This window comes from Astatotilapia calliptera, chromosome 4, assembly GCF_964374335.1.
Source record: "Astatotilapia calliptera chromosome 4, fAstCal68.1, whole genome shotgun sequence".
Taxonomy (NCBI): Eukaryota; Metazoa; Chordata; class Actinopteri; order Cichliformes; family Cichlidae; genus Astatotilapia; species Astatotilapia calliptera.
In genome coordinates this window covers 3530768-3551188 of record NC_137425.1, presented here as the reverse complement: position 1 = coordinate 3551188, position 20421 = coordinate 3530768, and the positions used below count along the sequence as shown (strand labels likewise).

General features: G+C 46.8%; 1 long non-coding RNA gene across 1 annotated transcript; it reads right to left on the bottom strand.

Moving 5' to 3' along the window:
- Window positions 1-2672: 2672 nt before the first annotated feature.
- Window positions 2673-3063, bottom strand: LOC145428499 (uncharacterized). Its single transcript, XR_013908785.1, has 2 exons — window positions 2927-3063; window positions 2673-2841 (listed from the first exon to the last, which is right to left on the bottom strand). It is a non-coding gene; the product is annotated as an uncharacterized LOC145428499 (long non-coding RNA).
- Window positions 3064-20421: the final 17358 nt, after the last annotated feature.

The window sequence follows — 20421 nt, the reverse complement described above, 5'->3', positions numbered from 1 at the left end:
CACACAAGCAGCAGTTTAGGGTCTTTGACTACAACACATGTTCAGCAAATCAAGATATCTTTTCCTTGTCTGGGTTCAGTTATCCTACAATCAGCAGCCAGGCTATAGGCGGTCACATGATGATGGTCATTAACTTGATGAGAGTGGAATATTTTATGTTACAAAAACACAGAGGCTGAAATGAAGGCGGCCACTGCAGCCAGTGCAGCAGCGTGCATGTATGATAGCTGAAGGTATCATACATGCACGTATTAGTATGGTGTTAAACAGCGCTATATCATTGTGCACTTAGTTTATATGATTTTACAAAAGTAGAATAGGTACTGGGTCTGAAACGTGAGGTCAGTGCAGTGAGGAGGCGACCTTTGTGGTTAACAAAATACTTTCACTTCTGTCTGTGGGAAAGTACTTTGTACTCCAGTCAGAGATGTCATCAGATGATGGTGACAAAATGGTGATAACATTCTATAAAGAACATAAAAAAGCAATAAAATGTAACAATGTTGCAAGTAAGAGATTAATGCTGGAGAAAGATGTTCATCTTGGGATTTAGTGGTGAAAGTTATTTTTGCTTAACTTTATTGTAACATCAAGTTTTCTCTTAGTGCTTAAGCTCATGGCTGCACAGTACAGCTTTTAAACTTTAAACTGGATCCATTTAAAGATGAAAGGTTAAAGATGACAGGTCCTCTGTGCTTGATCCGTCGTCTAGTAGTCGCAGTTCCAGCAGTGTTAGAGACGTAGCTGCAGATCTGAATACTTTGCAAATATAAAACATATTCGTAACTAACCCACCGCTCACCTGAACTCAGAAAACACTTCCCTCGTGAGTTTATAGGCTCGGTCACATGTTTCAGGGCACGCCGAATAAAATTTTTTTAGGGATTTTGACTAGCCAATAAGCATGTGGCTTCACAGTCGGATCCCTCCCTCCTTCGTTAAATCCAGTTTTAACCATCCAGGATGGCGACGCTCAGCTCGAGGCCTCTCAACACAAGCCAGTATGTGGTGTCAGCGTGGCTACGTCCATTTTTATACCGTTTGTGGTTAAACCTGGAATTACCTTGCTAAGCTCCTAATCCTGTCTGACCCACTTGAGTTCAACTTGGGCTCTGTGTGGCCCTGAAACTAGAACACGTTTGAAACCTGTGTTCGGGGGAAGGTCTGTTTTCTGCATGTCTCACCATCTACAGTACAATCCCCGAAAGCACATTAAAATATTTTCACAGGAGCTGTAAAGGATCACTCTGCTGCTGCGTTCAAAGGTCTCAATAGAGTTTATTTACTCAGACTTCAAGGAAGAATCTGCATCATAATAGCCGCTGCTGTGACCCGTGAACTGCTTGGTTTTATGATTATATTGGCCTGCCTAGTACACTTATCTCACGGTGGATTTGCTCTACATCTGCTGCCTCTTGATTTTCACTGATTGCAGAAATTTAGAAAGCCCGATGACCCCTCGTGTTCAGGAGACATTTTCATTGATTCACTGTTTATATTTAGAGGCCTGTGTGTGCTTCTTTAATTACCAAAGTGTGCAGAAAACATGATAACAGCAGCTTTGAATTACGCTGAATGTGTGAATGTCAGAGCATTTGGCTTTTGAAATCATCATGTTAATTGCCATCAGCAGTTAAATGTGTTGACAAGGAGCAACTGCTGGTGGAGACTGATTAAGGGAGGCAGACATTTATTTCGTAACACTGAACAGACGACAACACGAGATCTCATGTCTGCTTGGCCTGGTAACAAGATCCCCATGCACCAGAACACACTGAGGACTGTGCGACATCGGATATTAACCTCGGAGAGAGATGGTTCGCCTACAAAAACCCCCCGAAAACCCCAAATTTGCCTCCTCTGCCCCCTGGAAATGTTGTAGAGATCCACTCAGCCCTGTGTGGAGTTTATTTAACAGTCAAGTCATTAATTCAAGCTGCTGTGCAAGAAATACAGCAATGATTATTTTCATCTGCAGAGAGGTTCTTATTCTGTCTTCGGTTAGATGCAATGCTCCTGATATTTTATTTATCATCACAAAGGATATTCACAGTATCTACAAGCGCTGTCATTTGAAATCAAGTACAACTAGACGGGGACGCTATAATCTTTCCTTTATTGCCAAAAGTAGTTTCACAAAAACAGATAATGGCCTACTTTTTACACACACAAATATATAATCAGCCAATCACATGGCAGTGATTCGGTTTATTCACATTAATCTGCTGAAGTCCAAAGGAGAAAGGTGATTTCAAGGGGCTAAAAAAATATATTAAGATATCCAGTGAATAGAAGTTCTCTGTAAGGAAAAGCCTTGCAGATGTCAGAGGTGAACAGTGGGCAGTCAGAGGGCAACAGTAACTCAAATAACCACTCGTCAGAATAAGCAGAAGATCATCTCTGAATGCATAATGTGTTAAGAAGAGGAAAAAGGTCGTCTAGCCTGATGAATCTTAATTTCTGCTCTGATATTTAAACTGCAGGGTCAGAGTTTGATGTTCACAACATGAAAGCAGGGCTGGTAATCACACAACACTCCCCTGTTCACTGTGATTTACCTTCAGATTTGAGTGTTTAAATGATCTTAAAGAAACTCAAATCATATTAGTTGTCACGGTGCGGCATGGCACACCGTGGGGATGTGGGGAAGGAGGAGGACCCAGGCGCGGAGCTCAAAGTTCAAGCAGTGTGTTTATTTACAGAGTGAAAACAACGTAACAATAAATCCCCGTGTTCTCCCAGACTCCCGTGTCGTGTCTCCCGTGAATAGTCCGTGTGCTCTCTGCTCCCGTGTCAGCACCCCCCCGGTGCTCGCTGCTCTCCGTGCCTTCCACGCTCTCCCTGCGGGAAACAATAACGGCAGCTGTCAGGACACTCAGAATGGCAGGCATACACTTTCTGACTAAACTTAGACAGGGTGACTAACGTGGAGTCTCGTGCAATGATCCCGCGTCGGTGGGAGCTCCAAGACTCTCTTAAGTAGCTCCCCCGACGAGGCCCGATCAGCAGCAGGTGTGTGGCTTCGGGTGTGGCCAGTCCCCTTGCAGGGCCACACCCTCCAGGCCTGACGCCGCCTATAAACAAGTGCTCAGCCACCCACACATACATATACACAAGCACAGGGAAGGGGGAGCAACACCAAAATACACAACAACAACAATAATAATAATAATAATAATAATAATAATAATAATAATAATAATAATAATAATAATAATAATATAATACATGACTGCTCAGGGATCCTGGGTCGCCCAGTCCCAGGACCCTGACAGTACCCCCCCTCTAAGGGTCGGCTCCCGACGACCCCAAAACCAAAACAAAAAAACAGCACAACCAACCCAGGGCGGGCGGCTGGGGGAACCAGGACGGAGGGCCAGAACCAAAACAAGCAAAAACAACAAAACAACAAACCGACCCAGTCCACAGTCTCAGAGTCAGACCGCGCATCCCGCAGCGGTGCAAAAAGAAAACGAAAAGACGCCACAAACAGTCACAGGTGGCCCATCAACACAACAAGAGAGTTCAGGGGGCCTACCTCGAGCCCAACGGCGGTGACGTAGCAGCTCCGGCGGACGGCCCCGGGTCTGGCAGCAGCAGCAAAACAGTTCAGGGGGCCTGCCACGGGTCCGGTGGCGGCGGCGCTGCTCCTCCGGCGGCCAGCCACGGGTCCGGTGGCGGCAGAACGGTTCTGGTGGCCTGCCACGGGTCCGGTGGCGGCGGCGCTGCTCCTCCGGCGGCCTGCCACGGGTCCGGTGGCGGTGGAACGGTTCCGGTGGCCTGCCACGGGTCCGGTGGCGGCGGCGCTGCTCCTCCGGCGGCCAGCCACGGGTCCGGTGGCGGCAGAACGGTTCTGGTGGCCTGCCACGGGTCCGGTGGCGGCGGCGCTGCTCCTCCGGCGGCCTGCCACGGGTCCGGTGGCGGTGGAACGGTTCCGGTGGCCTGCCACGGGTCCGGTGGCGGCGGCGCTGCTCCGGTGAGCAACAGCGAGGCGTGGCACCAGGCCCATGACGCGCCGACCGCTGACGTGGACGCACCGGACGTAGATGGCGAGGAGGCCGCGCTAGACGTGGAGGTCCCTCCGGTCCGCTGATCTCCGGCTCCGGCTGAGCGGGTCCCTCCTCGGCTGCTGGCAGCGAGAGCTCGCTGAGCTGCTCCTCCGGCTCGCTGAGCTGCTCCTCGGCTGGCGGCTCGCTGAGCTCCGGCTCCTCCTCGGCTGCTGGCAGCGAGAGCTCCTCCTCGGCTGCTGGCAGCGAGAGCTCGCTGAGCTGCTCCTCCGGCTCGCTGAGCTGCTCCTCGGGCTCGCTGAGCTGCTCCTCGGCTGGCAGCGAGAGCTCCTCCTCGGCTGGCAGCGAGAGCTCCTCCTCGGCTGGCAGCGAGAGCTCCTCCTCGGCTGGCAGCGAGAGCTCCTCCTCGGCTGGCAGCGAGAGCTCCTCCTCGGCTGGCAGCGAGAGCTCCTCCTCGGCTGGCAGCGAGAGCTCCTCCTCGGCTGGCAGCGAGAGCTCCTCCTCGGCTGGCAGCGAGAGCTCCTCCTCCGGCTCGCTGAGCTCCTCCTCCGGCTCGCCGAGCTCCTCAGCTGGCAGAGCGGGCTCCTCCTCCGGCTCGCCGAGCTCCTGCTCGGACATGCTGAGCTCCACAGCTGGCGATGCGGGCTCCTCCGGCTCACCGAGCTCCTGCTCGGGCATGCCGAGCTCCTCCGGCTCGCTGAGCTCCTCAGCTGACGGTGCGAGCTCCTCCGGCTCGCTGAGCTCCTCCTCCGGCTCGCCGAGCTCCTCAGCTGGCAGAGCGGGCTCCTCCTCCGGCTCGCCGAGCTCCTGCTCGGACATGCTGAGCTCCACAGCTGGCGATGCGGGCTCCTCCGGCTCACCGAGCTCCTGCTCGGGCATGCCGAGCTCCTCCGGCTCGCTGAGCTCCTCAGCTGACGGTGCGAGCTCCTCCGGCTCGCTGAGCTCCTCAGCTGACGGTGCGGGCTCCTCCGGCTCGCTGAGCTCCTGCTCGGGCATGCTGAGCTCCTCCGGCTCACCGAGCTCCTGCTCGGGCATGCCGAGCTCCTCCGGCTCGCTGAGCTCCTCAGCTGGCGATGCGGGCTCCTCCGGCTCACCGAGCTCCTGCTCGGGCATGCTGAGCTCCTCCGGCTCGCTGAGCTCCTCAGCTGGCGGTGCGGGCTCCTCCGGCTCGCCGAGCTCCTCAGCTGGCGGTGCGGGCTCCTCCGGCTCGCCGAGCTCCTGCTCGGGCATGCTGAGCTCCTGCTGCAGCTGGACGAAGTCTGAGGTCTCCCGAGCTTGCACTACCCCCCGGGCTTTACGCAGGGTGCAAAGGCAGGCGGAAACTCCCTTGAGCTGGCCGAGGTAGGGGTCTCCCTCCAGGAGTGCCTCGATGGCATTTAACCCCACCACTCTTGCCCTTGCGTTGGAGGTGTGAGTTACCCAGTCCATCAGGCGTTGGACGCGTGTGAGGTCGCCCCCTCCGGACAGGGCTGCTGGAGTGGGTAGTGGAATGGAGGCTGCCGCTGGTGGAGAAGATGGCTGAGGGATGACTGCATGTGGATGAGATGACGACAGCGCCACAACCGCAGATGGTGAAGCAGCGAGTGGTGTGAAGACCTCTGACCGAGGTGATGTTACCTGCGCTGTCAGCTCGTCCACTGCAGACACAAACACAGATGGTGAGGGAAATGGAAAGTTGTCCGTACTACTCACCACAGCCGGCTCTTGAGATGACCGTGGATGTGGCTGCGGTGAGGAACGCTGGCGGCGCGAACGTCGCTTCCGTGTAGACGTCGGGGCCGGCGTCTCAGGCAGTGAATCCACCAGCTGTCCGAGCTGGTGGGCAGCCTGAGGAGGAGAGTGGAGGTGGAGGGTGGAAAGTAGAAAGTCCAGGACCACCGCATTAAGGGAGTCCACCAGCCAGGGGAATTTAAAAAGCATCTCCTGCAGCCGCCTCTCCACGGCGCGACGCAAACCTTCCGCTGGCTTCTCCCACCATAAGTCACACATGCGGTACACTTTGTCCATAATTTCCCTCCTGAGCCTCTCCTCGGAGACCGCTGGGTCCATAAGTGGCGGGATCATTCTGTCACGGTGCGGCATGGCACACCGTGGGGATGTGGGGAAGGAGGAGGACCCAGGCGCGGAGCTCAAAGTTCAAGCAGTGTGTTTATTTACAGAGTGAAAACAACGTAACAATAAATCCCCGTGTTCTCCCAGACTCCCGTGTCGTGTCTCCCGTGAATAGTCCGTGTGCTCTCTGCTCCCGTGTCAGCACCCCCCCGGTGCTCGCTGCTCTCCGTGCCTTCCACGCTCTCCCTGCGGGAAACAATAACGGCAGCTGTCAGGACACTCAGAATGGCAGGCATACACTTTCTGACTAAACTTAGACAGGGTGACTAACGTGGAGTCTCGTGCAATGATCCCGCGTCGGTGGGAGCTCCAAGACTCTCTTAAGTAGCTCCCCCGACGAGGCCCGATCAGCAGCAGGTGTGTGGCTTCGGGTGTGGCCAGTCCCCTTGCAGGGCCACACCCTCCAGGCCTGACGCCGCCTATAAACAAGTGCTCAGCCACCCACACATACATATACACAAGCACAGGGAAGGGGGAGCAACACCAAAATACACAACAACAACAATAATAATAATAATAATAATAATAATAATAATAATAATAATAATAATAATAATAATAATAATATAATACATGACTGCTCAGGGATCCTGGGTCGCCCAGTCCCAGGACCCTGACATTAGTATGCACCAAAATCTATTTGTGTGCCTCTTTTAACTAAATACAAGCTAAAAGGTCCACTTAGAGTAATAGATTTTGAGTGCTGCATCAAACAAAATATTCCTATGCCACTAGTGCCAATTAAGAAGGAGAACATTTTAGGAGGAACTGTAGCGGATTGAAACATTTTAATGCATAAAGTCCAGAGCTTTAATAATTTTCCGAGCTGTTTTCTTCCTGCTTTTTAATTACAATCTTCACTAGTGCGACTCTGAAGGCTCTTGAAGATAATTTACCAAGGCCACGTGAGAGGCACTGCGCCGCCGGCTCTCTAACCTCCTAATTGGTCGGTGTCACTCTCTCACAGCACTCAACTCAAAGATGGAAAGCCTCCTTTTAGTTCCCAAGGAAACAACGAGGCCGCTTTTCACACTGCAGCAGGCTCTTTTTCAGCTCCTGCCAGCATAGAGTTGTGGGCTTCCACACAGCCAACACAGACAGACAGAATGTTTTTCAATCAGAGATTTTTCTTTGAGTCATTTAGCTTTTTTCACTGAGATGAATAAACTCCAAGTTCTTAGTAAACAATCTCATCCTGCACGTAAGACTTCCTGTTGCTGAATGATCACATCTCCCTCTACGTTTCCATTTTATAATACTTACTTCATGCTTGCTCGTTGCATCATGTCTCCAGGACTTTCTGATGGTGGCAGCTTTTGTAACCTGTTATGAATGTTATGAATAATGTGTTGTCATGAGGAAAATGCACCTGCACACCTGTGGCTGGCTGTGAACTCTGCAGATGTGCAGGCAAGTCACTGTAGCTGGAATTTAAAAACTTTAAGACAAGATCAAATCTTAGCCTTGGTTATGAAGAGTTTTCCTATTTAACCTGGGTGTGAGGAGAATGAAGCCATGTTTGGTTTAAGATAGGGTACCTAAGTTATTCTTCTACAAAAACAAATATCCAATTTCAATCTAAATATATGCAGATATATCAGAAAATTCAACATCATGTGCATTTTCATCCAAAACATACACAGATATTATCATTAGGTTTAATGGAGGTATTAATTCTACATTAAAGTAACCAGTAACCAGCAGCAGGATCCATATGAGCATCCCCCAAAGCAAAAGTTGTGCAAATTGTGATGGTTTTTCATTCAGTTATCTTCAAGAACTTGAAGCACTTACAATTTAACACCACACATGATTTTGTCTGCTTTTTTTAAATGAATGTGAGGAAGGTTACAGTGTCCTCATCATCTAACAGGGAACTTGAAAAGCAGCTGAATCCAGCGTGTGCTCTGTGATTTGGTTAGCTCTTTTAAACACAACCACTAAATAAAAAGGTTTTTTGTTGGTGCAAAAAAGTATCTAAGATTACTTCAGTTATTTAATTAATTATCTAATTAATTCAGAGCCAAAGCTGATTAAATGACTAATGATTAAATGTAGGGTGGTGTATGAACATGGAGAATGAAAACAGATGAGTGAAGGTCACATGATCTGTCACTTCTCACAGCCGCTGTAGGTCAGGGTCGGAACGTAGATCAACACTTTCACATTTAGCTCTCTCCACCACAGCAGACCGGTGCTGCGTCTGCATCACTGCTGACACCACATCAGCCCATCTGTCAGTCTCTCAGTCCACTCTCCTCTGAGTCATCAACGAAACCCAGAGATACTTAAACTCGTCCACCTCAGGGCAGCAGCTGGGCATCCCTTTTAACCAAGAACCATGGCCTCGGACACTGACAAGCTAATTCTGAACTGCGCCTGTGTGAGCTGTAGGTTGAAGCCAAAAGAACCCCATCGCCTGAAAAAAATTACATTTTGCTGTTTCTTCAATTTCATGTTCTTTTATTTAACATTTTCTTTTTCTTTTGTATTCACTCGCTGTACCCACGTCCTCATTTTAGGTTTGACAGAGTTTTAGTAGATAAAGGTGAATGGCTTGGACAGGAATTGATTTGCAGTTTGGGGAAGGCCAAACACGGGGGCTGGCAGATCCCCGTGTACTAAATAAAAGCAAAGAGGTTAAAGAATTGAAAAGGAGAGGGAGGGTGGGGCACATAAACAAGAACGAACAGCTTGTAGAACTGGGGGAACATATATAGATGAGAACCTATACAGAAGGAGAGTGTTTGGAGGCGTGGTCCCGCTCCTGAAATTCAGATACTTTATCTCCAATAGTTTTAATTTGTCTTCTCTGGGATGTGTCACCAATAATGATGAGTCTGTCTACAGGCAGGAGGTAAAAAGCGTGGAGAGATAGTTCAGTGGTAACTGTATCTGCACACGCAGTTCAAAGTTTGCATGATCCGCTGCACGCAAATCTGTACGCTCGGAAACTAACTGTTCATTTCTTATATTTCCAATTTTCCTATTTATGCTGCATTTTAAATATGTTTCATGTAAATGCATGCACTGGAATGACAACACAAAGTATTTGTAACTCCTTTCTGCAAAATAAACAACACTGTATATCTCTTGCTTTGGATACTTAAGGATCCGTGGGACCAAAATCCAGATAGACAGAAACAATCGTATTGAAATGTGTAATTGAATTTTTAGAGTTTTATGTTCTGCCTATAACAGAACAGGTACTGTGACAGCAAAGCAACAGTTACGATTCTGAGATGATTAGAGATTTTTATTCTACAGGGTGGGCCATTTATATGGATACATTTTATTACAATGTATCCATATAAATGGCCCACCCTGTATTTTCAGGACTTACATGGCTGACCTGCTCATGTTCACATGCAGAGTAGTTGAAGGTGACTTACATAACCACCTACAAGCCGTCATTTAACAGCAATAAACCCGTGAGGTCACAGCGACTGCTCGTAATGATTAGTGGACTCTCCGGAGAGGCTCCGATCAATACACTTCACTCTATTTTGTAATGATTGAATAAGACTGATTAAAAAGCACTGAATGTTTCCTTCAGAGTCTCAGGCCCCCTTTGTTGAGACCTGAACTAACTGGAGGTTTTCATCATGGTCTTTGTCACTTGAATGAAACCAACATTTATTTTCAGCTCTCAGTCTTGATTCAGTCTTCGTGTTACCATTATTAATCTGGATGAAAGGCACTATCAAATTAGTATCCATTTAATTGTGAAAAGGGGGAGTTTCTTTGCTTTTTTCATCCTACAGGCTAAATAATAATAATTTTCAAATGATGTTAGCGCAGCTGCAACCTCTTTATTAAAGAAGCAATCAATTTGTCTAGCAGAGAGCTTCTGTGACTTCAAATTTGTTTTTTAAAATGGCCAAAAGAGAAAACAGTTCCCGTAAAACCTGTAAAGTTAACCAGTATGTTTGTGAAGGTTCTCAGTCATCCAGGTCATCGTAGTCTAAAGAACTTAGAAAGAAAAGCGTCTGGACTTCTTTTAGTTTCCTTTAAGACGTTTCACCTCTCATCCAAGAAGCTTCTCAGTTCTACAAGCAGCTGGTGGAGAGTCCCAGATTTAAGCACTATGGGAGTCTCCCCAAGAGGACCCCTTTTTGATCCTCCACCTAATCACACGAGCTAAGTTGTGAAAATGGGTGTAGGTCACAATCAGCCAGGGTTTCGGGTGAACCCATTGTGAAGCCTAGCCCACTCTATCATGTGATTTCCTGAGGCCAAATAGCCCTGGATGTGAGTGGGCGTTAAGGCGTCTGGAAGGGGATCTCAAAACTGGATTATAGATGGCAGAGAGTTGGTGTCCAGTTGGTAACCAGTGCAACCAGTGCTCCAACCACAATCGAACGAGACGTGAAAGATACAGCCCACAACTAAACAAAATGATAAGTGCATCAGTCTCTAGTCTGTATTTTGCAATTATTACTACAAAATGCAGACAAATTACTCGTAAGTATTTTGTACCAGATGATGGGTGGACACCATCTCTCATGTTTGGTGGAGGAAAGTAAAGGTTTTCGGTGCACTAGTGGTGATAAAGTAAAAGTGTGATGATTCTGATGTCGACTTCACTTTTTCACTGTTTTTTTTAGAATGAATATTTTGGAAAAACACAACAGATTCAGTGTGTATATATGTTACAAGTTTGGATTTGGTAAATTTGGAATTTTGTGTCATTTTTTTAACAACGCACTCGGGCTGTGATGGACGTTTGAGTGAAAAAGTGAGGGAAAAGGAAGATATGTTTTAGGGTGTGCCCTGCTGATACAAATAAGGATTATATGAGCAATGAGCATGTGAAGTGTTCATAGCTTTTCAGTGAATATTTGTATTCTTCCAGATGTTTTTACTTTACAGAAAGGATTATTTCCACCAGACTGTAAATGATTCCATTAAATTGTGTCATTGTTTTCATTGTGTTTCCCTACGGTTCACTGGTATGGTCTCTGACCAAACTGGTTATACAATTTCTGGTCAGATCTCGAACGCATTCTGGCCTCATCTGGGCTCGCCACACCTCTGGCGCTGGCAAATGTTGTGTGGGCCCAAATACCAGAACACACTCGACATTGGGCCAATATGAGATGAACCTTGGCCTGAGCCGAGACAGCCACACTCACCCAGTCAATGGTGTCGGTCAGGGTCAAACGCAGATCAAAGAGAACTGCAAAGAGTTGGTCACATTTAGGCTGAAAAATTGATACTATATATGTATAGAGTTACTTTGAATGGAGGAGATCACTTCAACAGCCTCTGGATACTAATTCATTCATTTTTGGCATCAGAGACTTACTGACATCAATTCAATGACGTCATGCTGAAGAAATTGGAAAGTGTTTAGGCTTTTGATGCCGTTTCATATTTGTTTGGTCTAATGTTTGAGCTTTTGTCCGTAGCAGCAGCTACACAGAATAAGCTACCTCCCTCATGGACATGGAAAGGGGATGCTTGCCTTTGTGCTTAGTTCCTTGATGTGAATCACCTGTTAATAAGTTCTGTTTTAAGAAAGCATATAAATACAGGCAGGGTTTGCTGGTCTGTTGTTTTTATTTCATTAAAAATAATGAGGTTAAAAGGATACGTTGGAAACACTAAGGAGGTACATAGCTCTCCACTCTCTGACAGATGTATAGGCCTAATAGCCTTAATCTGTAGTATGTAGTCTTACATGCAACACCCAAAGGCAAATGCCATTTATTTGATAAATGGTCTGATTTAGTCAGTACTTAACATCATGGACTCATACTTCCACAGTCACTGTGCTTAATCCATTAGTCTGTCAGTGCACCCCAGGGTGACTGTGGCTACAATGTAGCTTGCCATTGCCAGTGTGTGAATGTGTGTGTGAATGGGTGGATGACTGGATGTGTAAAGCGCTTTGGGGTCCGTAGGGGCTAGTAAAGCACTATACAAATACAGGCCATTTACCGTTAGTCATCATGACATCTACCTTAGTTTGAAATCAAAAAGCAAATTGAAGGTCAAGCCAACCCAGGCTTTTGACAGCGGGCAGTGACAAGCTGGTAACCCTGGGACGCCGGTCACACGGAACCTCAGCCAACTGTTTACTGATCTATTTTTAGCCAACCTTGCGTACGCTCACATGCATATATATCGCTGTTAGATGCAAATTGCTGATGAAGTGTCCTACATTTCCCTCTCAGACATACATATTACAGCGTCTCCGAGCTGTGCTACGTGACTGATTCTGTGTCACTGCAAGAGGAGCAGCAGAGGAAACACCGACTGTCACATAAAAGAGTTGTGCAACACCTTTGTCTGAAACATTTCACATCCTGTATATGGGTTAATGTGTGACCTATTTTGAGCCTTGGCCACTAGAGGATAATTTGAGAACAGCTCCTGCAGCACTGGGCTCACACTGTCAAGACATAATTGGCACATTTTCATGAGGACATCATAGTAATATAATAGTGTTATTTACACTAATCCACACATATCTGTGCAAGTTGTTTTATCAACGAGGGCATAGTTACAATATTTGCAGCACTAGCTTAACTCCGTTACTAAGAATATAGCAAGTTCACAAAGTCTAAGCTCCTGTGTTGTGCCTGTCTGTAAATCTTTAGTTTCTTTAGCTGTTTATGCTCCAGCAGAGGAGGTCAAATCAAAGCTAATGGTACAACACAGCTAAGTGACCATGACAGCACCCCTCATTTTGGACTCGGCTCTTAAGCATCGCTGAAAAAGTTCATCACCAGTAGTTTGCATGCTAGACGCCAACTCTCAAACTATTCTCCAAGAATCAGAATCAGAATCAGAATCAGAAAGGGGTTTATTGCCAAATGTTGAGTAGGTTTACAACATTAGGAAATTGCTGCGGTGCTTCAGTGCAAACATGCTGTCATAAATAGCACTTAAATAGACATGAAAAAAATAAAAGTAGGGATAAGAATTAAGAGTGCTACGTGGAAAGATATGTGCATGAGATATACATGAGATATATACATGAGAATAAGAATTAAGAGTGCTACGTTGAAAGATATATACATGAGTGCAGGTGGTGATCAGTGCCAAACATGGAATGATGCAGTGACACAGCGTAGGGTCATGTGTTAGTGGTGGGAACAGTCATATGGTTATTGTTCATGTGTCCAACAGCAGAGGGGAAGAAACTGTTCTTATGGCGAAAGGTTCTGGTGCGAATGGACCGGAGCCTCCTGCCTGAGGGGAGCAGGTCAAACAGACTGTGTCCAGGGTGAGAAGGGTCAGCTGAGATCCGGGCTGCACGCCGCAGTGTCCTGGAGGTGTACAGGTCCTGCAAAGATGGGAGTCTGCAGCCAATCACCTTCTCAGCAGAGCGCACAACACGCTGCAGTCTCTGTTTGTCCCTGATAGTGGCTCCAGCGTACCACACGGTGATGGAGGAGGTGAGGATGGACTCGATGATTGCGGTGTAGAACTGCATCATCGTCCGTGTTGGCAGGTTGAATTTCTTCAGCTGCCTCAGGAAGTACATCCTCTGCTGGGCTTTCTTAATGACGGAGGTGATGGTGGGCTCCCACTTCAGGTCCTGGGTGATGGTGGTACCCAGGAAGCGGAATGAGTCCACAGAGGTGATGGGGGTGTCAGTCAGGATGATGGGGGAGTGGGGCTGTGTCCTTCCTGAAGTCCACAATAATCTCCACTGTCTTCTGGGCATTCAGCACCAGGTTGTTGTGGCTGCACCAGGACACCAGACGTTCAACCTCCCTCCTGTAGGCAGACTCGTCCCCGTCCGAGATGAGTCCAATAACGGTGGTGTCATCTGCAAACTTGTTTAGCTTGACAGACTGGTGGGTGGAGGTGCAGCAGTTGGTGTACAGGGAGAAGAGCAGGGGAGAAAGAACACAGCCCTGAGGGGAGCCGGTGCTGATGGTCCGGGAGTCCGAGACATTCTTTCCCAGCCTCACATGCTGCTTCCTGTCCGTCAGGAAGTCAGTGATCCACCGGCAGATGGGATCAGGCACATTCATCTGGGAAAGCTTGTCTCGGAGATGGTCTGGAAGGATGGTGTTGAAGGCAGAGCTGAAGTCCACAAACAGGATCCTGGCGTAGGTTCCTGGGGAGTCCAGATGCTGCAGGATGAAGTGTAGGGCCATGTTGATGGCGTCGTCTACAGACCTGTTGGCTCTGTATGCAAACTGCAGGGGGTCCAGGAGGGGGGCCGTGAGGGTCCTGAGATGGGAGAGAACTAGGCGCTCAAAAGACTTCATGACCACAGATGTCAGAGCCACGGGTCTGTAGTCATTTAGTCCAGTGATCCTAGGTTTCTTGGGGACAGGGATTATGGTGGAGGACTTGAAGCAGGCAGGCGCATGACATGCCTGCAGTGAGGAGTTGAAGATGCCAGAAAACACTGGGGCCAGCTCGTTTGCACAGTGTCTGAGGGTGGCAGGAGACACACCGTCTGGGCCGGGAGCTTTCCGAGCATTCAGGTTCTTAAACTGCTTCCTCACATCTGCTTCATGAATATGAAGAGTTGTGGTGGGAGGAGGTGGTGTGAAATCCTCTTTTGTGTGGGGTGAGGAGGGGGGTGTTGTAGGTGAACGGTTTGAAGGTGGTGATGGCTCTATGGGGGGGGGAGAGGTGGGGGAATTAGTGTCCAAAGTGTCTCTATTGTTGGGGCCGTTGGAGGTGTGAAGGCTGCCTGATGGCTCGTCAAAACGGCAGTAAAAGTCGTTAAGGGTGTTGGCCAAGAGCAAGTCATCAGTGGAGTGGGGGGTTTTAGGCTTGTAGTTGGTGATATTCCTAAAACCTTTCCACACAGAGGCCGAGTCATTCTCTGAGATCTGCTGCTGCATCTTCTCAGAGTGCTGATGTTTAGCAATGTCCACTTCCTTAGTGAACCTGTACTTGGCCTCTCTGTAGCAGTCCCTGTCTCCGCTTCTGAACGCCTTTCTCTTTTCCAGTCCCAGCTTTTTGAGTTTAGGAGTAAACCAGGGTTTGTCATTGTTATAACTCACCCTGGTGCGTGATGGCACAATGCTGTCCTCACAGAAGTGGATATAGGAGGTGACAGTGTCCGTAAACTCGTCCAAGCTGTTAGAAGCAGCCTTCAATGTGTCCCAGTCTGTGGTCTCCAAACACGTGCGAAGCTCCTCCACAGCCTCGTTGCTCCACAGTTTTTTAGTCCTCACGACAGGTTTGGAGAGCTTCAGCCTCTGTCTGTACGCGGGGATTATGTGGATCATGACGTGGTCAGAAAGTCCGAGTGAAGCGCGGGGCACCGCGCGATAGGCCCCGCTGATCGTGCTGTAACAGTGGTCTAATGTCCTCTCCTCTCTGGTCAGGCATTTAATATACTGCTTATAAGAGACAGTGAATATGTGAACAATTCAAATTAATTCAATTCCATTTTCTCCGTATAACATTAAATCACAACAAGTTACTTCAAGGGCACTTTTTATTGTAATACAGAGAAAAGCCCAGCATTCAGACGACCCCCTGCTGAGCAAGCACTTGGCTGACAGTGGGAGGACAAACCTTTTATAACAGGAAGAAACCTCAGGCAAAAACAGGCTGCTGGTGGCCTTTTTAATTCTGTTGGCTGCAGCGGTAAGGTACAACATTCTGTTTCCAGTTTGCACCAGCCTTTTGCAAGACAGCTCAGGGGGTAAATAGTGAGTTTTGGCAGAGAAGTTGGCATCTTTCATGCAAACCATGGGCAGTCACAAGGTTTTTGGTATCTACGTTGCAATCGATTTTTCAAAGCAAAAGACACTCACCACCCAGACAGGGAATACACATTTTTCCCTGGCAACTGGAGGCTGCTGGGGGTCATCAACCAGTCTGTATGTCAGTGTGGCTGAGGGCTAAGTTACCAGCTTTCTTAACCGCAATCTGTTTAGGAACTTAGCTTGATAGCCATCTCAAAGCTAGTTGATTTGTTCCAACAAGGGTGACTTGTTTTATATAAAATCCTAATAATTAAAGGAAAATTTGGTCAGTTTATTTTACAAATTTAAAGATTGTCCAACCAAAGATTCTAGTAAGAATCTGGGGTCCAAAATGTACAAATGAAGAAACTGTTTATTTTAAAAACACTAACCCACATCTGTGTTTGTCTGGCGTCCACGTTGGGCAACTTGTTGCATGTTTTGGCTCCATGTGCCAGGGGAAAGGTAAAGGTCTGACAAACCTGAACTTCATTACTTTCTTTGTCAGCCTTACACTGCAGAAGTGGTTTGTTACCTGTATGTGTAAAGCAGCAGAAAGAGAAGAAAACATTTTTAATGTTTATGACACAATGCAACTTTATTTGTCACCTCGTGCACACGGAGCAGCCAAACATCAAAATGCCCCAGAGTGAAATTCCTGTTTCTACCTTATTTACTAATTTATACTGTGGGAAGCTTTTTGCAGAATGAAGCACAGAAACATCTTTCAGTCAGTGATGAACTTCTTCTCATTCAAACTCGGCATTTATGTCTTTGGGGAACAAACTGATTAAAAGTGCATATTTATTGGAAATCGCATTAATTATCTTTAATACAAAACATAATTTATGGCTCTAGTTAACCACTGAATTAACATGTGAGGCATGTTTAATGTCACTGTACTAATAAATGACGCCAATACAATACTTACAAGTTTTTGTTTTGGGGGAAAACTTTTGGGGACATTTGTCTTAATTTGCAGTATGGTTGCTGTTTGTTTTCTCCGTCCTGCGTGCGGTTTTCTGTCTTGATGACAATGACGGGGAAGAAGAAAACGCCCTTAGCAACAAGTGCAACATTACAGCGTACCTGCAATAAACACAACATAAACAAAAGGTAGAAAAATAGCTGGAATGCAGAAGGGCGGGTACTCGGTCAAGGAGTGTACTCTGCCCAGATTGATGGTGTGACACATGTGTGAGGCCCTGTTTCTGTGAACTGCATTCCTTGTGCAGGGAGGCCTCCAGGATAGGGGCTTGCTGCAGTATTCTTGTGCCTGCCTGTTTAATCACATTTACAGGGGGATACAAGCAGCGGATTGGGATCGGCAGGCTTCCTGGACCGAACTCGGAGCTCACATGGCAGGCCATGCTTGCTGCTGGCATCTTAACCACAAAGGCACGCCTCTTTTCTCCTAAATGCTGACTCAAACCAATGCTTAAACATGTCCATCACTGCTCCACCCACCTCCCGATGTCACTCCACCCCTCCCACAGTCCACTTCCTTGCAGGATTCCACTCCAAGTCTTTCCTCTAGCTTGTTCCCTACATTGAAAGTAGGTCACTGTTTGCTTTGTATTATTCAGCAACTGGAATGATTGTGCGGTGAGGGCTCTTGACTGTGATCTGGGTGACATGCAGCCAGCCAGTGGTGTGCAGGGCAAGCGAGAGAGATAGAAGGACCCAGCAAGCAATAACAACATACCCCAACTGATGAATATGTTTTGCAGTGGGAAGCAAAGTGAAACTTTCCCATCAGGTTTGTTTTCTCATGCTAAAACTGCAAGCTCAGTACGAGACCTCTCCACCCACATCAGGTTGTAAATTTCATGCCACTGAGGAAACAGATGGATCCTTAATGAGCAGTCGTGAGGAGGACGATGAATAAATAGTAGCTGAAGCTTTAAGCTGAAGAGCGGGGAGGTCACAGCGGCAGGGGTCACGAAATGTTTTAACGTTAAAGAGCATGTGAAACGAAGTGAGACCTCTGCAGAAATGCACACTCATGTGGACAGGATGAACTCGCGTCGAGTTCATTGCCTCCTCGCAACACGCCTGGCGCAGCTTGCAGTACATTCATAAAACCTGGCAGGAGTTTGGTCTGAGCGTGTGCAGGTACATGAGGCATATCTGTGCCCACTCGGTATGAAATATTGTCCGTTTTCTGGCACAAAATAAGCCCCGTCCGCAGAGGCTTTAGTCTCGGCTGGGATCCTACCTGGAATGCAGGACTGTTACATAACCAGGAGGACTTTGGATGCTCTGTGATTGATATACTTTTGTGGCATGTTATTTAGGACTGGCTCCAGCAGTGACACGGAGAAAGCAAAAGCACACATTAAAAAAAATGACGAGCGGCACTGTAAAGCTCTGTGGTAATATTTTTATTTATATTGTCTCTGTATTTATATATATATGTGTGTGTGTGTATTATATATATATATATATATAATATTCTGTAACTCTGTAACTTCTGTCGGTGCTGTGCTTTTTTGGAAATCGAATTTCCCAGAGGAACCCACCCGAGGGATTAATAAAGTTCTATCTAATCTAATCTAATCTAATCTAATCTAATATTAAGAAATCGTGTTATCGAGTGCTGAATCACTGCTGATCTCAGGCTTGGGGGTATGCAAAAATGACCCAGGTACAAAAGAGCAAAAGAGGAAAAGGTTTATGTGATTTCTTATCTGCTTGTTATGCAAAACATTTTTATTTGATGTCCGTCTTCCCTTGGAGCAGCACAGAGCTACCGCCTGCTGGTTCATTAAGCCCCTGACTGTAGTAATAACCATTCAGTTAGTAGCTCTTGGCTCAGGACAAGAATGGCTGGTGGATTTGGGAAACATGTTTGGTTTTCCATCATTTCTAACAAGATTAAAATAGTATTGGCATTTAAATACAATGTGGGCCATTTAAATGAATTCATAAAGGACCCAACTCATTAAAACAGTACATTCACAACACTGAAAACTAAAGAATTTAGCATCATCTTTTAGGATTTATAAAGCATCACTGGGTAAAAGTATGAACCTTACATCATATCCACAGTTTTCTCCAGGATCATAAAAATGCTCTCTTGGACCGGCCCCTTCTTCTTCGTCGTCTTTTTTAATGGTAGCCACAGATTATCTCTCTCTACCTCACCCTACCCCTAGCATCTTCCTCTGTCACACCCACCCTCTGCATGTCCTCCCTCACAACATCCATGAGTTTTCTCTGTGGTCTTTACCTTCTGCCTGTCGATTCTATATTCAACGTCCGCTGTCCAACATACCCACTATCTGCCCTCTGCACAGGTCTAAACCATTGCAGCAGTTAAAAAGCAACTTTAACTCCGGACTAAACTCTCCCTCTGATGTACTCATTTTTAATTCTGTCCATCCTGGTCCCTCCCAACTTCTTCTTAACACCTCCAGCCCTGTGTCCTGCCCTTTTCTTAGTGTCACCATCTTCACAGCACACATCATAGCAGGTCTCACGTCCATCTTGGAATACCACAATAGTACTTACAGTTTCTCTTCCTGTTTACGCCATGGTATAACAGTTTGAGCCCACCTTCAGTGCTGCTGGCCTTGCTTCCCTTCTACACTCATCTCCCACCTTCCTTCTATAAGCTATCGCTCTTCTTTAACGGATCATCCCTACATTTAAACTTCCGACTGTCACCTCCTGACCTCTACGTTTCCTTCTCTCTCACTGCCTCCTAACACACCTTCCCCCTCTCCCCTTCAGCCAACAGCAGCACCGTGTTGACCATCAGCACCGGAGGCGTTTGTTGTTAATACCTGAGCTCCGATCGATCAGATATTGAATTCTCGATTCTTGATTCTAATGTTTGACTTGGTAAAGAATTTACACTGGATGTCCTTCCTAATGTAACCCTTCCCATTTAGATGGCTTTAAAACTGGCACTAGGAGTGCAGGGGTCTGTCCCCCTCTACCCCCTTCTTATGCACTGCTGCTTTTCATGTGAATATTAGTGCACACGGCTGTACACGAGTCTCCTCAAAACCACGCTCAGTGTTTCCTTTACAGTTTTCTTCTGCACTGCGTAGCTCCTATTTATTTCTGATTAAATATTCTGATATTCCCCCTGACAGCTGGGAAAGGCTCCAGCACCACTGTTTCTGTGAAACATATAAGAGGAAGTGAATGGATTGATATAGTTTTAACATCTGCTCATTAAAAAAAATCGGTTAGTAAATAATTAATAAAGTTTTTAAAATAGGTTTTATATATTTATTCATATTCAAATGATATCTAGAGCATTGTTATTCTTACAATGGCCAACATCACTGGATGAGATCATAATCAGGACCATAGGCTGAATGTAATGTAGAAGTACAAGTACTTTATTGTTCTACATTACATGTGGCTCCTGCATTCATCTTTGTAATTAATCTTAATCCATCATGCCATGTCAGATCTAGTTTTTATCAGCTTCGTCTCATCTCCAGGGCCAGACACTATATCCCGCATAATGACTTAGAAAAGCTCATTCATGCTTTTGTAACGTCAAGACTAGATTACTGTAACTCACTCTATTCTGGTCTCCATGCTACCCTTCTACATAGATTACAGACAGTTCAGAATGCTGCGGCACGTATTCTAACTAAAACTAAGAA